The following is an 11,760-nucleotide window of genomic DNA, read 5'->3' on the forward strand; positions in this document are numbered from 1 at the left end:
ATTTTGATGTGGGGAGCATCTACATGAGGGAATTTTGGACTTGATGGATTTTGACGATCCAAGCAATATTTTTCTTTATATATATGTTCTAGAAAATCCATGTTCCCTGCCCTTGTTCCCATTCAGAAATGTGGTTGCTTGGCTTCCCACCCCCATCCTGCTTTTTTTAAAGGCAGGGAAAAAAGAAGAGTTAAGAGCTCCCTATTTTTCTTCACAAAATATCCTGAGAGGGTCTCAGTTGTCCTGGTTTTTAACAGAAATCCTGGGTTGTCCAAATTGGAGAAACCTGGTGTTTGAAATGGGAAAACTCCAGTGGAAAAAGTCATTTTCTCTGGACACATTTCATTCCAAAAAGAAGGAAAAATTTTGGCTGTGCAATGTCAGTAGGAAAATCTCATTGTGATTTTTTTTTCCCCTTTCTGCAGTACAAGAAGTCAAATGTAAATTGTCAGAACTAAAAAAAGTCTCCTGCAGAAGAGTTTTATGTTTTCCCGGTCCTCCCAGTTTTAATTTTTTTTAGCCTCGCTGGGGGATAATGGGCGAGAAGGGCGTGAGGAGGGAATGGGGAGAGCAGGACCCTGTGGCTGAGTCCCGACCCAAGGATGGGGCTCCCGAAAACCAGAACCTCAAAGGAGAAACAGGGGAGTGGAAAATAAATCCAGTGCTGTTCCTAACACAAGCTTTGAGGAGCACAGGGAGGATGGAACACCTTGGAGATGGCTGTTCCTGTAATTTATTTTCCTTTAATTGATCAGAGCACTATTTTTACCCGGTTCAGATGCACTCAGGGTTTAGAGGCTGCTCCCTGGGAAGGATGATGATTCTGCCCTTGCTGATTCATGCAGCCCTGAGGATCTTTCTGGAAGCACCTCCCGTGCCCAGGTGTGTGTAACCTGTCTGGAGTTGGCACCCTGAGATTCTCCTTCCTCCTCCTCAACTCCTGGATATCTTTATAAACCCATTTCTGGGCCTGATAAATAAACACTCATGCTGAGACCATTTAAAGAGGGCAGGGTTTGATGAGATTTTAGGAAGGTTAGGTTCGATTTTAGGAAGAAATTCCTCCCTGGGAGGGTGGGCAGGCCCTGGCACAGGGTGCCCAGAGCAGCTGTGGCTGCCCCTGGATCCCTGGCAGTGCCCAAGGCTAGGCTGGACACTGGGGCTTGGAGCAGCCTGGGACAGTGGGAGGTGTCCCCCCATGGTGGGAATGGGATGAGCTTTAAGGTCCCTCCCAACCCAAAAGCTGGCCCAGGAAGGGATCTGAGTGCAAAACCGCTCCGAAGGCAGAATCTGCCCGCTTAGAAAACGGTCCTGCTGCTGTAACAAGCTGGGAAGCAGCACAAGAGCGGCTGTTTCTCATTAAGTGCCTGTTTCCAGTCCTGTGGGACTCCAGAAAGCAGAAGGTCTCTCAGTGAGCTGCCTGTGCCGCCGCAGGACCTGGGGCACAGCCGCGCTCCGTGAGGCTCAGCTCGGGAACTCTTGATCTCTGCTCAGACACGTTTTCTGCCTCGTCCTCCTGCTGATTTCTGCGCTTGTCGCCGTGTTGGGCTCTGCCTCAGGTCAGCAGGAGGCAAATGTCTGATTGGTCTGGAGCCTGCGGGACTGCGGGAGTCATTTAATGCTTCCTGCGTCTGATCCTGCAGGCGGGAGCTGAGGATGGCGAGGAACAGCCCCGTGCCTGCCACTGCTGGAGCCTGCACAGCCCCTGCCCCGGCCAGAGGGGGCTGGAGGGGACCTTGAAAGGCCCCTGGTCCTCCTCTGCCATGGCAGGGACACCTCCCACTGTCCCAGGGACACCTCCCACTGTCCCAGGCTGCTCCAAGCCCCAGTGTCCAGCCTGGCCTTGGGCACTGCCAGGGATCCAGGGGCAGCCACAGCTGCTCTGGGCACCCTGTGCCAGGGCCTGCCCACCCTGCCAGGGAACAATTCCTGCCCAATATCCCATCCAGCCCTGCCCTCTGGCAGTGGGAAGCCATTCCCTGTGTCCTGTCCCTCCAGCCCTTGTCCCCAGTCCCTCTCTAGCTCTCCTGGAGCCCCTTTAGCCCCCAGAAGGGGCTCTGAGCTCTCCCTGGAGCCTTCTCCTCTCCAGGTGAGCAGCCCCAGCTCTCCCAGCCTGGCTCCAGGGCAGAGGGGCTCCAGCCCTGGGAGCAGCTCTGTGGCCTCCTCTGGATTTGCTCCAGCAGCTCCAGCTCCTTCCTGTGCTGTGGCTCCAGGGCTGGATGCTCCAGGTGGGGTCCCAGGAAGTTCACCCAGATTTCCAGCTCCTGCAAACCCCTGCTGCTTCTCAAGACTCCCAACTCCTCCTGCACTGTCTTGTTTCCCTGCTCAGAACTTTTCCTGACCAGATTTCCTCACGTCCATCTCCAAGAAACACAGTCCAGGGATCCGAGGTGATCCCAGGGAAGGGAAGGTGATTGCTGGGGATGAGGAACAGGGAGCCGGACTTTGGCAGCTCCGAGCAAAGACAATTTTAGCTCCTTGCTGAGTCTGCAGAGCCCGAGGCTGCATCCCAAAGATGCTTTAATTGAGTGGCTGCAGTGGAAAGCGTTTTCCTCTCAAAGCTGTGGCTGTGCCGGGCTGCGCAGGGAGGGAATTATTGATGGGATAAGCGGATGTGATGCCTGGGAGGAAGGATACCTATTGTTCTGGCCGGGATGAAAGGCCGCTGCTGCTGAGTCAGGGGAGGGAGGAAGGAAAGCAGGAGAAGGATACGGAGTGCAGATGCATCCGTCCCTGAGGGGGGAAACTGCTGAACCCCTGAGTGTGCCCCCAGCGCTCTGCTCTGATACCGACACCTAGCCCCAAACCTTCTCCTGACACACGGTAACCCCCAGGAAATCCCAGCCCCTGCCGCAGGCTGCGCTGGAGCTGGGCACTCGCTGCTCAGAACCTTTCACTGTTCAAGCTCTCAGTCTTGAAACGCCTTCGAGCCAATCCAAAGGAATCCCCTTTTATTCCCACCTTGGGGACTGGTTAAACATTCAGACCTGCCCTGGGTGTGTGTGTCCCAGACAAAACGCTGTAAAAGGAGCTCGGGGAGAGGCTGGGTGCTGCCTTGGTGTGTGTCCGTGCTGCAGAGGGCTCCAGCCTGCCTGGGAAATGCACAGCAGCATCAGTGTGATGAGCTCTGCCCGTGCTCTGAGCACACACTCCGCATCCAGGGGCAGGAGGGAGCACATTTCCCAGAGCTGCTGCTGCTGCTGAGAATTTGCCCGAAGAAAATCATCATTTTGGGTTTTTTTTTTTGCCTGGATGCAAAGGGGAGGGATGAGCCCCGCTCCTGGCAGGGAGGTCAGAGGGGCTCTCAGAGGGTACAGCTGCAGTCCTGATGACTCCAGGAGAGAAACTGCTCCTGCTTAGAGCAAATATTTTAGGAATGTCCTTCTCTATTTTTATGTCTTTTTTTTTTTTTTTTTTTTTTTTTTTTTCCCTCCAGTGTCTACTGAGAACTTGAAGAAAAGATTAAGCAGGACAAGAGGATGGATTTTGAATATTCTGAACAGATAAGATAAGAGTGACAAATCTGGGGGGGAAAATTGACAATATTCTTTTGCTTTTAGGGAGAAAAACTTTTCAAAGAGGATGTGAGCTGTGATAAAAGGACGCTATTTCCCCTTGTCCACCCTTCACACAGGAGGTGCAAATGTCATCTCAGCACCGAGCAGATCAGGCTGGGTTCAGCTCTGAGTGCCCTTGAGCTTCTCTGGGCAGCTGTGCCAGGGCCTCACTGCGCTCCCAGGGAAGAATTTCTTCCCAAAATCCGCATCCAGATGCCCTGCTGATGCCTCGGGAAGGCTGCCCTGGAACAGAGACTAGACAGAGCTGGAGGATAAAGTAGGGATTTATTGAAAGGCCTTTAGGGTTCATCTTGGGCAGGACAAGAGCCTGGCCAGGGCTACACCCAAGGTGCACCCAAAAGGGTCACAAAATGGATAAATGGTCACGAGGTCTCACATTTTTATAAGTTTTGGTCCATTTCCATATTGTTGTTTAATTGTCCAATTCCAGCTCCAGGCTGTGAGGTCCCATCCTTCCTGTCCCTCCCTCCAGCCCACCCTTGTTTGTGCTTTGGGGCTGAAAGTTGCCCTTGGTGTGCAGCAGGAGAAGGATTTGTTTTGTGTCCCTGCTGTGTGCAGAGCTGAGTGACACTGACTGTGAGCTCAGAGCTGCTCCCTGGGCACCACAGAACCTGAAATACATGGGAGATAAAACTTAGAGCATCACTGCAACGACACCTTTAACTAGAGCAGATTTCTCAGAGCCCATTGCTCAGCCCTGCCATGCTCCTCGCTTCCTCTCCCAAAGAGGATTTAACCCCTTTTGTGTGGTTTTCCCCCTCCCACCCATCACAGCAGCTGTTTCTGCAGTCCTGCAGAAGCTGCCGTGGTCAGGAAACACGATCTGCAGAGCTGAGGACGGAGGGGGCAGAGGAGAGGCACCAGCACTGGGGGCAGCAGGGAACAGCTGGTGGACGTGGATGGGGTGCAGCTGCGGGTTTGGGGCAGCAGGAGCTGTGGACTGGTGCAAAGAGAGCTACAGAATAAGAGAGAAGCTCTGGAGCTGGATTCCCAAGGATAGAGACTCGAGGGAGCACAAGGGGCATTTTACTGAGAGGAGAAGTCCTGAGAAGTTCTCAAACCCCAAAGGCTTTTTGGCCATACAAAACAGCAATTTGCATCCCACCCCAAAGCCTGCACACCCCTTCAGTGGTGCATTCCTCCATCCCCTCCTGGATTATTTCTTGGGAAGCTCGGTGGGTGTCAGCACCAGAACTCTTTTCCCTCTTCCCAAGCCCTGATGCCGTGCCAGAATCCTCTGTTCCAACCACACACATTTCACATTTCTTTCAAATGTGGTTTAAAAGGGAGGAGGGGGAGAGGCCATAAATATTCCTTCCCTGTGCTGTTGCCTGAGCCTGGGAACACCTGAAGGAGCGGGATGGCCTCTGTGGGGTCGGCTCTGTGGGACAGCCCCAGGTGGCCATTTCATCACCCCAAATGTGTCTGTGCCTCTGGGCGAGTAAATCCTCCCCTGGCAGGCAAAGTTTTGGGGAGCAGAGAGGACCTGGCCTGGCTCCTGGCACTGCCTGTATTTTTATATTTCCGTTTTCCTCCCTGGCTCCAAGCACGCTCAGGGGCACGGATGTAGAACAAACACTGTCATTTTGTAATGAAGAGCCATTTCCTTCACCTTCTTTGCAACATTACCCATGAAATTCAGATGTTGAACATTACCCCTGAAATTCGGATGAGTGTAAGTCGGGAAGGGTCCCGAGCCTGCAGCAATCCAGGCACAGACCTGCAGCAGTGACCCCTCTCAGCAGCTGTGGTTGGTCTGAGTTCAGCCTTCTGCTTGGCCCAGGAGGTTAATGTGACTCTGCGTGTCCCCTGCTGTCCCCACGGCGTGGGCCTTCTCCTTGCTACCAGATGCATTCTTTGCTTCCAACATATGGCCTCAATTACTGTCCCTCTCCCTTGATTTCCTGCCTCTCTGCGTTTCCTGAAGCTCATCCCTCCTCCTGGCAGCCGGAACTCCTGCGGAGAGATGCTTTGTGAGCTCTCGCATTCCTCTCTCCCTCCCGCTGCTCTGCTGCCACTAAAGAGGGGGTTCTGATCCAGAGCAGGCACGGACAAGCCCAGACCCCCCCAGGGGCTGTCACTGAGCCCAGGAGCGCAGCCCAGTGCCCAGCAGGGCTTTGTCCATCTCCCCTGGACAGAGGTCCCCGCCCTCCCTCAGCACCCATCCCACATCACCCTTTTCAGGGCAGTTTTCTGCCAACCGCTTCATTTGCAAGGCTCGGGCTCCTTTTTATCGCCATCCCCTCCTGAGGCCGGCGGCTTTCCAAGCCTCTGCCCTTTGCAAGGAGCCTCAAACCTCTCCGGGTTTCCCCTGGGTGCTGTTTGGCCTCTTTCCCAGGCGTTTATCCCTGCAGAAAAGCCATGTGCCTGTGGCTTCTGCCTCTCAAGGCTTTGGAGGAGGGGACAGAGCTCTGTCGGTGGCTCCTCAGCCCCTTCCAGCCTCCCAGGCCCTGCAGCATCGGGGTGCTGCAAATCCTGAGGAATCTGAGCTGATTCAGGGCGCAGGGGGAGGTGGAAACGGTTAAATCCCACAAACGAAGCAGTTGATGATTCCCATCCCCTCCTGGCACAGTTCGGGTTTTGGAAAGGGGTCTGGCCGGCAGCTGTGCCAGCAATTGTAGCTCCAAGAGAGCATTTTGTCTCTGTGTCAGCTTTCATCCGCGGCCCCTCTGGATTCCCCTGGTGCCTGCAGATGCCGGAGTGTCCAGGGCTCCTGCTGCTACAAGTCCCTGGGACTTTTCCCTCCCATCCCAGCCTTGGAGATGTGTGATGGGAAGGGGTGAAGAAAACACTGCTGGCTCTGTGTCTGCTTCCTGTCCCATCCTTCCCCAAGCGTAGGAGAGGCTTTTTCCCGGGATAAAAACGACTCAGCAGCATTTGGGAATGGCAGGAACAGCTGAGAAGCTGCCCCTCCGAAAGCAGGAGTGCAGGGGAGCAATTTGGGATGCAGCTGGGGATAACAACATCTACAGCTGAGCAGTTCCACGGCCACGTTCGGCTGCAGCAGCCCCAGTGTATAATAAGGTTTATATATTTTTAATATATTTATATATGATTTTTACATATCTATTTGTGTAATAAACTGCATTGTAATAAGCCTGGACACTGTTTTCTGATTTTTCTACCCTCAGCAGGAGCCCACTGGTTGAGCAATCACTGACAGTCACCATCCCTAGAAGTTCAGAAAGTGGATGTGGCACTTGAGGATCTTGTGCTTTAGAGGTGAACACAGAGGTGCTGTGAATTTGATGATAATTAAATTGTCTCTTCCAACCTTACTGATTCTGTGATCCCCTGAAATGTGTGGCACCTCCCAAAATTCCTCCTCACCTTCTCCTGATGCCTCTTCCTGCTGCGAGCACCGGGTGGAAGCACAGGGAAGGAGAAGTCTTAACTTCTGAAATCAAATCTGAAGGGTTTTTAGAGATCCTCGTGTGCACAAAAGCTGGAGGGGAGTGGATGAAGCACAGAGGTGAGGATCCAGGTCACAACATCCTTCCTCAGCCTTCCACAGCCCAGGAATGGTTTGGAATGGGTTCATTCCAAAGCTCCCCTAGTGTCACCACCCTGTCCCGTCCTCAGAGCCCCTTCACAGCCCCATAAACCCCCCCAAAAGGTCCCGTAGGTCACTCGAAAGTGCCCTCAGAGCTCCGACCCCTCCGCCGGGGTGACTTTGGGCTGTTTGCTGTGAGCCAGGACAGGGGCCGGCTCCTTCCCAGGACACCCCAAAACTTCAGGGGGTTCGGGGGTGCCTACAGAGCCCCCAGCCTGCCCTCGCTAGCCCAGAGCCGCCTCTGCTAGCCCAGTTTGTGGCCCCCGCGCTGTGTTTTGGGGTGCCGGCAGGTGGCAGCCTGGGCAGGCGGCTCGGGCCGCCTCTCGCAGATGTTTAATGGGATTTCAGAGCTCTGGGATCCATCGGGGCTGTTGTCAGGGTAACGGAGAGCGGCCAGGGCCCTGCGCTCCGCCTTAACCCCCTCGGTGCCGGGCAGGATGAGCCGGAGGGAGCGCTCCGTGCCCGGAGCCCCCAGCCCCGCCTGGCTCGGTACGGTCCGCTGGTTTATTTAGGATCGGCGTTCTAATCGCCTTGTAAAACCTGCCTCGGTGCTGCAGGAGTCCTATCTCCTCCCTGCGTGTCCTGGTCTTCTCCTCTTCAACTCTGCGTGTTTCCCACGCAAAAAAAAGCCGGAGCAGTAGGTGAGGATGGGCGCTGATCTCCCACCTTCGGGGGGAATATCCCACTAACGCACCTCCCCACCCCACCCGGCGCCTCCTCTGGGGCTGGGGCTGGACAGGAGAGGGCACCAGAGCTGCGCTGCCGCTGGGGTGGTGGCGGGGCATGTGTCACCCCCGCACGTGGCTCCCCGGGGTGACAGCCCTGTCGGCGGCGGGCACCGGCAGCTGCGGCCGGGGCTAATCTCCTTAGGGCCTGGGCGGCAGCACGGCAGTGAAAGGGAGATTAGGGCGCAGGGGGGCTCTGGCAGCACGGGGGCACCCGGGCCCAGCAGAGAGGGAGAAAACCCTGGGGGAGATGAGAGGAGCAGCCAGAGAGGCCTCAGTGGACAGCGAATAACAGCGGGGGGCTTTGAGGAAGGGAAAGGCTTTAGGAACATGCCCAAAAATCCTTGTGGAGCATCCCCCACCTCCTTCTCCCCAGGAGGAAGGTGTTGTCGGGCAGTCTGGGCGCTAATCCATTCCCTCCCAGCCAGAGGGAGGAGCTGGATGCCTTCCTACCCCCATCACACTCAAGGGCTTGAAAACATTCCCGAAAGCATATCCAGAATGGAAACCCACTGGAGTTTACCCTATGCCTGAGACACGGAGGAACAGGGCACGGAATATTTGCTGTCCTTTCCCACAGCAGAAAAGGAGAAGATGCCGTTTTCTGGAGCAGAGCAGAGTGTGAGGCTGCTGCTCACAAAGGCTCCATGAGGCATTCCAGAGGCTGGGCTCCATTCCCTGCTCCTGCCACGCTGCTGTCACGGGTCCTGTGTTTTCCTTGCCCGTGGCTAACAGGAGTGATGGATGTTCCTCAGGAAGTTCAGCAGTCCTGCCCAAGCAGGAGAGCGTGGCAGGGCAGGAGGTGCTCCCTGAGCTGTGCCTCCTTCCCACAGGGAGCTCCAGGGCTGGGAGGGATGGAAAAAAGCTGTACCTGCTCTCACTGTGTAGTGTTTGTTCCTTGCTCTCAGCTGTCAAGGAAACCATGGCATGGGCCACATCCCCAGCTGGGTTTGCTGCGGTCGCTGACGTGTCCTGGCCTTTTAATCCGGATCCAAAATAACTTCTCCACCCCTCCATTTGTGCTGGCCGACAGAGCACCTTCCCCGGTGCCATCGTCTGTTCTCCCGCCCGGGAATGAGGCCCAGAATGCCAAAGTTTTTTCTTAGAATCATAAAATCACTGAAGAGTTTGGATTGAAGGGGACATTTAAAGGTCAGCTGGTTCCAACCCCAACCACCTTCCCCCAGGGTAGAAGAGTGGGGGAGGAAGATCTCTCAACCAGGCATTTGGAAAAAAAAAAAACCAGAGCAGAGAGGCAGAGAAGTGGTGACACTACAACTTTTCTATTTCTCACCCAAGAGGAGGAGAAAGGTCAGGAGAAGCATGAAGAGAGATGTCCAAAGTTTCCACAGCCTACGCTGGCAGTGGATTTTTGCTCATCTTTTACATGCAGAAAAGAGCTGGGATTTAAAGGAACATTGAGGGGCTGGAGCGTGTCCAGGGCAGGGAACGGAGCTGGGGAAGGGGCTGGAGCCCCAGCAGAGGCTGAGGGAGCTGGGAAAGGGGCTCAGCCTGGAGAAAAGGAGGCTCAGGGACCTTGTGGCTCTGCACAAGCCCCTGACAGGAGGGGACAGCCGGGGGGTCGGGCTCTGCTCCCAGGGAACAGGGACAGGAGGAGAGGGAACGGCCTCAGGCTGGGCCAGGGGAGGCTCAGGGTGGATATTTGGAACAGTTCCATCACTGAAAGGGTGGTAGACCCCTGGAACAGGGCAGTGGTGGAGTCACCATCCCTGGGATTGTCCAAAAGCCCCCTGGGTGTGGCACTGGGGGCACGGTGCAGTGGTGAACACAGCAGTGCCGGGGGAATGGTTGGACCCGATGATCTCAGAGGCTTTTCCGACCTAAACAATTCCGTGACTGTAACGGGCTGTTCTGCCTTTTGGCCTCCGTGGGGTCCAGGGTTAATCTGTGCTGAGCACAGCGCTGCTGACCCATCAGCCATCAGCAGCTCGGCCCCGCGTGGCTGTGACATGTGGGGTGTCCCTGTCCCTCCTCCCTGACGGCAGCAGCAGCAGCCCAAAAGCTGGAGGTACACATGGCCCCAGCACCAGTGTGTGTGCCCAAATGCCACCTCAGCTGGTGGTGGCAGTGTTCCCTGTGTCCCACTGACATCTCCCTCGGTTGGTTTCACCCCTCCAGCTCTTTCCCAGAGGATCACAGGAATCTCTCCCGCTGTAATCAAACCCTGAGGGGACACTGGCCGCTGTCACAGCCATTCCAGACCCGACTTCCCTTGGAGGGGGAGGATTTTCCCTTCCACAGCTGCAACAACAAGGGGCCCTGAGTCACTGTCTGCAGGGTGCAGGGGACACGAGGCCTCCACTCATGGGCGTAGGAGCCAGGGCAGGGAGTCCCAGGCCCATGAGCCTGAACTCTGCCTGTCCCCATGGGATTTTCTTCTCTTGACCCTTGGGTTTTCCCTTTCCCTGCTCTTTTCAGAGGGTGATTTCAGGGCAGGGTGGCATCTGTGCGGTCCTGTCGTGGCTGAACCCTGGTGAGCTGCTAAACACCACCAGCTGCTCAGTGACCAAACACCTGCCAGGAGGAAGTGATGAATGAATTCCTTATTTTGCTTTGTTTGCAGGCTCGGGTCTTGCTTTATCTATTAAACCACCTTTATCCCAACCCTCACCCTTCAGCTGTCTCCTCATCCTGCTGTGGGGACTGAGGGAGGGGCTGTGTGGGGCAGAGCTGCCCACTGGGGTTACCCCAGCCCAGCTCCCAGGCCTGTGCTGGTTCTGGCATCGCTCTGTGCGAGATCCTGCTGGAGCTGGTGCTTCCCTGAGCCCTCCTCCTCGTGGACCTCCTGTCTGATGCTTTGTGGAGCTCTCCCAGTGGGATTCCCCTTCAGCTGTCAGGACATTTCTCCATCCCCCATCACGGCTGCTGAGGAAGGCAGAAGCAGCTCAGTGTGTGAGCCTTGTCAGCTCTGATCTCGGGTCCCCATCCTGCCCAGGCCGCTGAGCCCATTCAGCCTCCAGCAGCTCCATCTCCAGACTGGGAAGGAATGGGAAAAGCCACGGGGCTGCTGCTTGAAGGAGCCATTGTGGGGGAGTGAGGTCAGGGAGGGGGAAAAGCTGCAGCATCCTCGAGGGGGGCGTGAGGAGCACGGCAGGGCACCCACACAAGGGCTCAGTGTCCTGGGCTGCCTCAGGGCTTGTCCTTGTTCAGAGCTGCTCTGTGGTTTCAGTGACTCCACCGGTGTCCTTTCCTGTCACCTCAACGTCACAGCTCTGCCCTCTGCTCCCCAGCACACCGGGCAGTGAAGGCAGGAAATCGATCCCAAATCCATCACTGCCAGCTCAGGCAGCCCGGGAGAGAGCGGGGGCTGAGCTGGCCTGGGTGTGGGGGACTCTGATTTCTCAGAGCAGACACTGGTGCAGAGATCAGACACGTTACCCCTTATCCCAGGGTCAGGCCCTTCCCTGCTTGGTGGGAGACAGGTTGGTGATGTCCATCTCTAACCCAAATGGAGCCAGGGGAGCAGAGCACGGTGTAGCTTTGCCAGTGACAAAACCACACTGGGACAAAAATCTGTGTGTTGTAGGCAGAGGCAGAAATCTCTGAGTCTTCCTGAAATGTTTTGTCAGTCCTGTCCAAAGCCACTGCAATCTCAGAGCAGATCTGCTGGGGATGAGGAAAAGCATCTTAGGACAGGGGTTTCCAGCCCAGCAATCCCTTGGTCGAGCCATAAATACTCTTTGCCCAAAATGCTGCCAATGTTGTGGTGTTTTCCTGTCCTGCTGCTGATGGCATGTTGAAAAAGCCCACCTGGATTTCCAAAGGGGTCTCTTGAAGCTGAGTTCCTGTGAGAGGAGAGAGGAGGTTTCTCCATGGCTTCAACCCGGTATTTAACTGGCTAAAAGGCAGGAGATAAATTGCATCAGGCAGGCTGGGGGTAGCA

Source organism: Sylvia atricapilla, chromosome 14 (genome assembly GCF_009819655.1).
Source record: "Sylvia atricapilla isolate bSylAtr1 chromosome 14, bSylAtr1.pri, whole genome shotgun sequence".
NCBI classification, from domain to species: Eukaryota; Metazoa; Chordata; class Aves; order Passeriformes; family Sylviidae; genus Sylvia; species Sylvia atricapilla.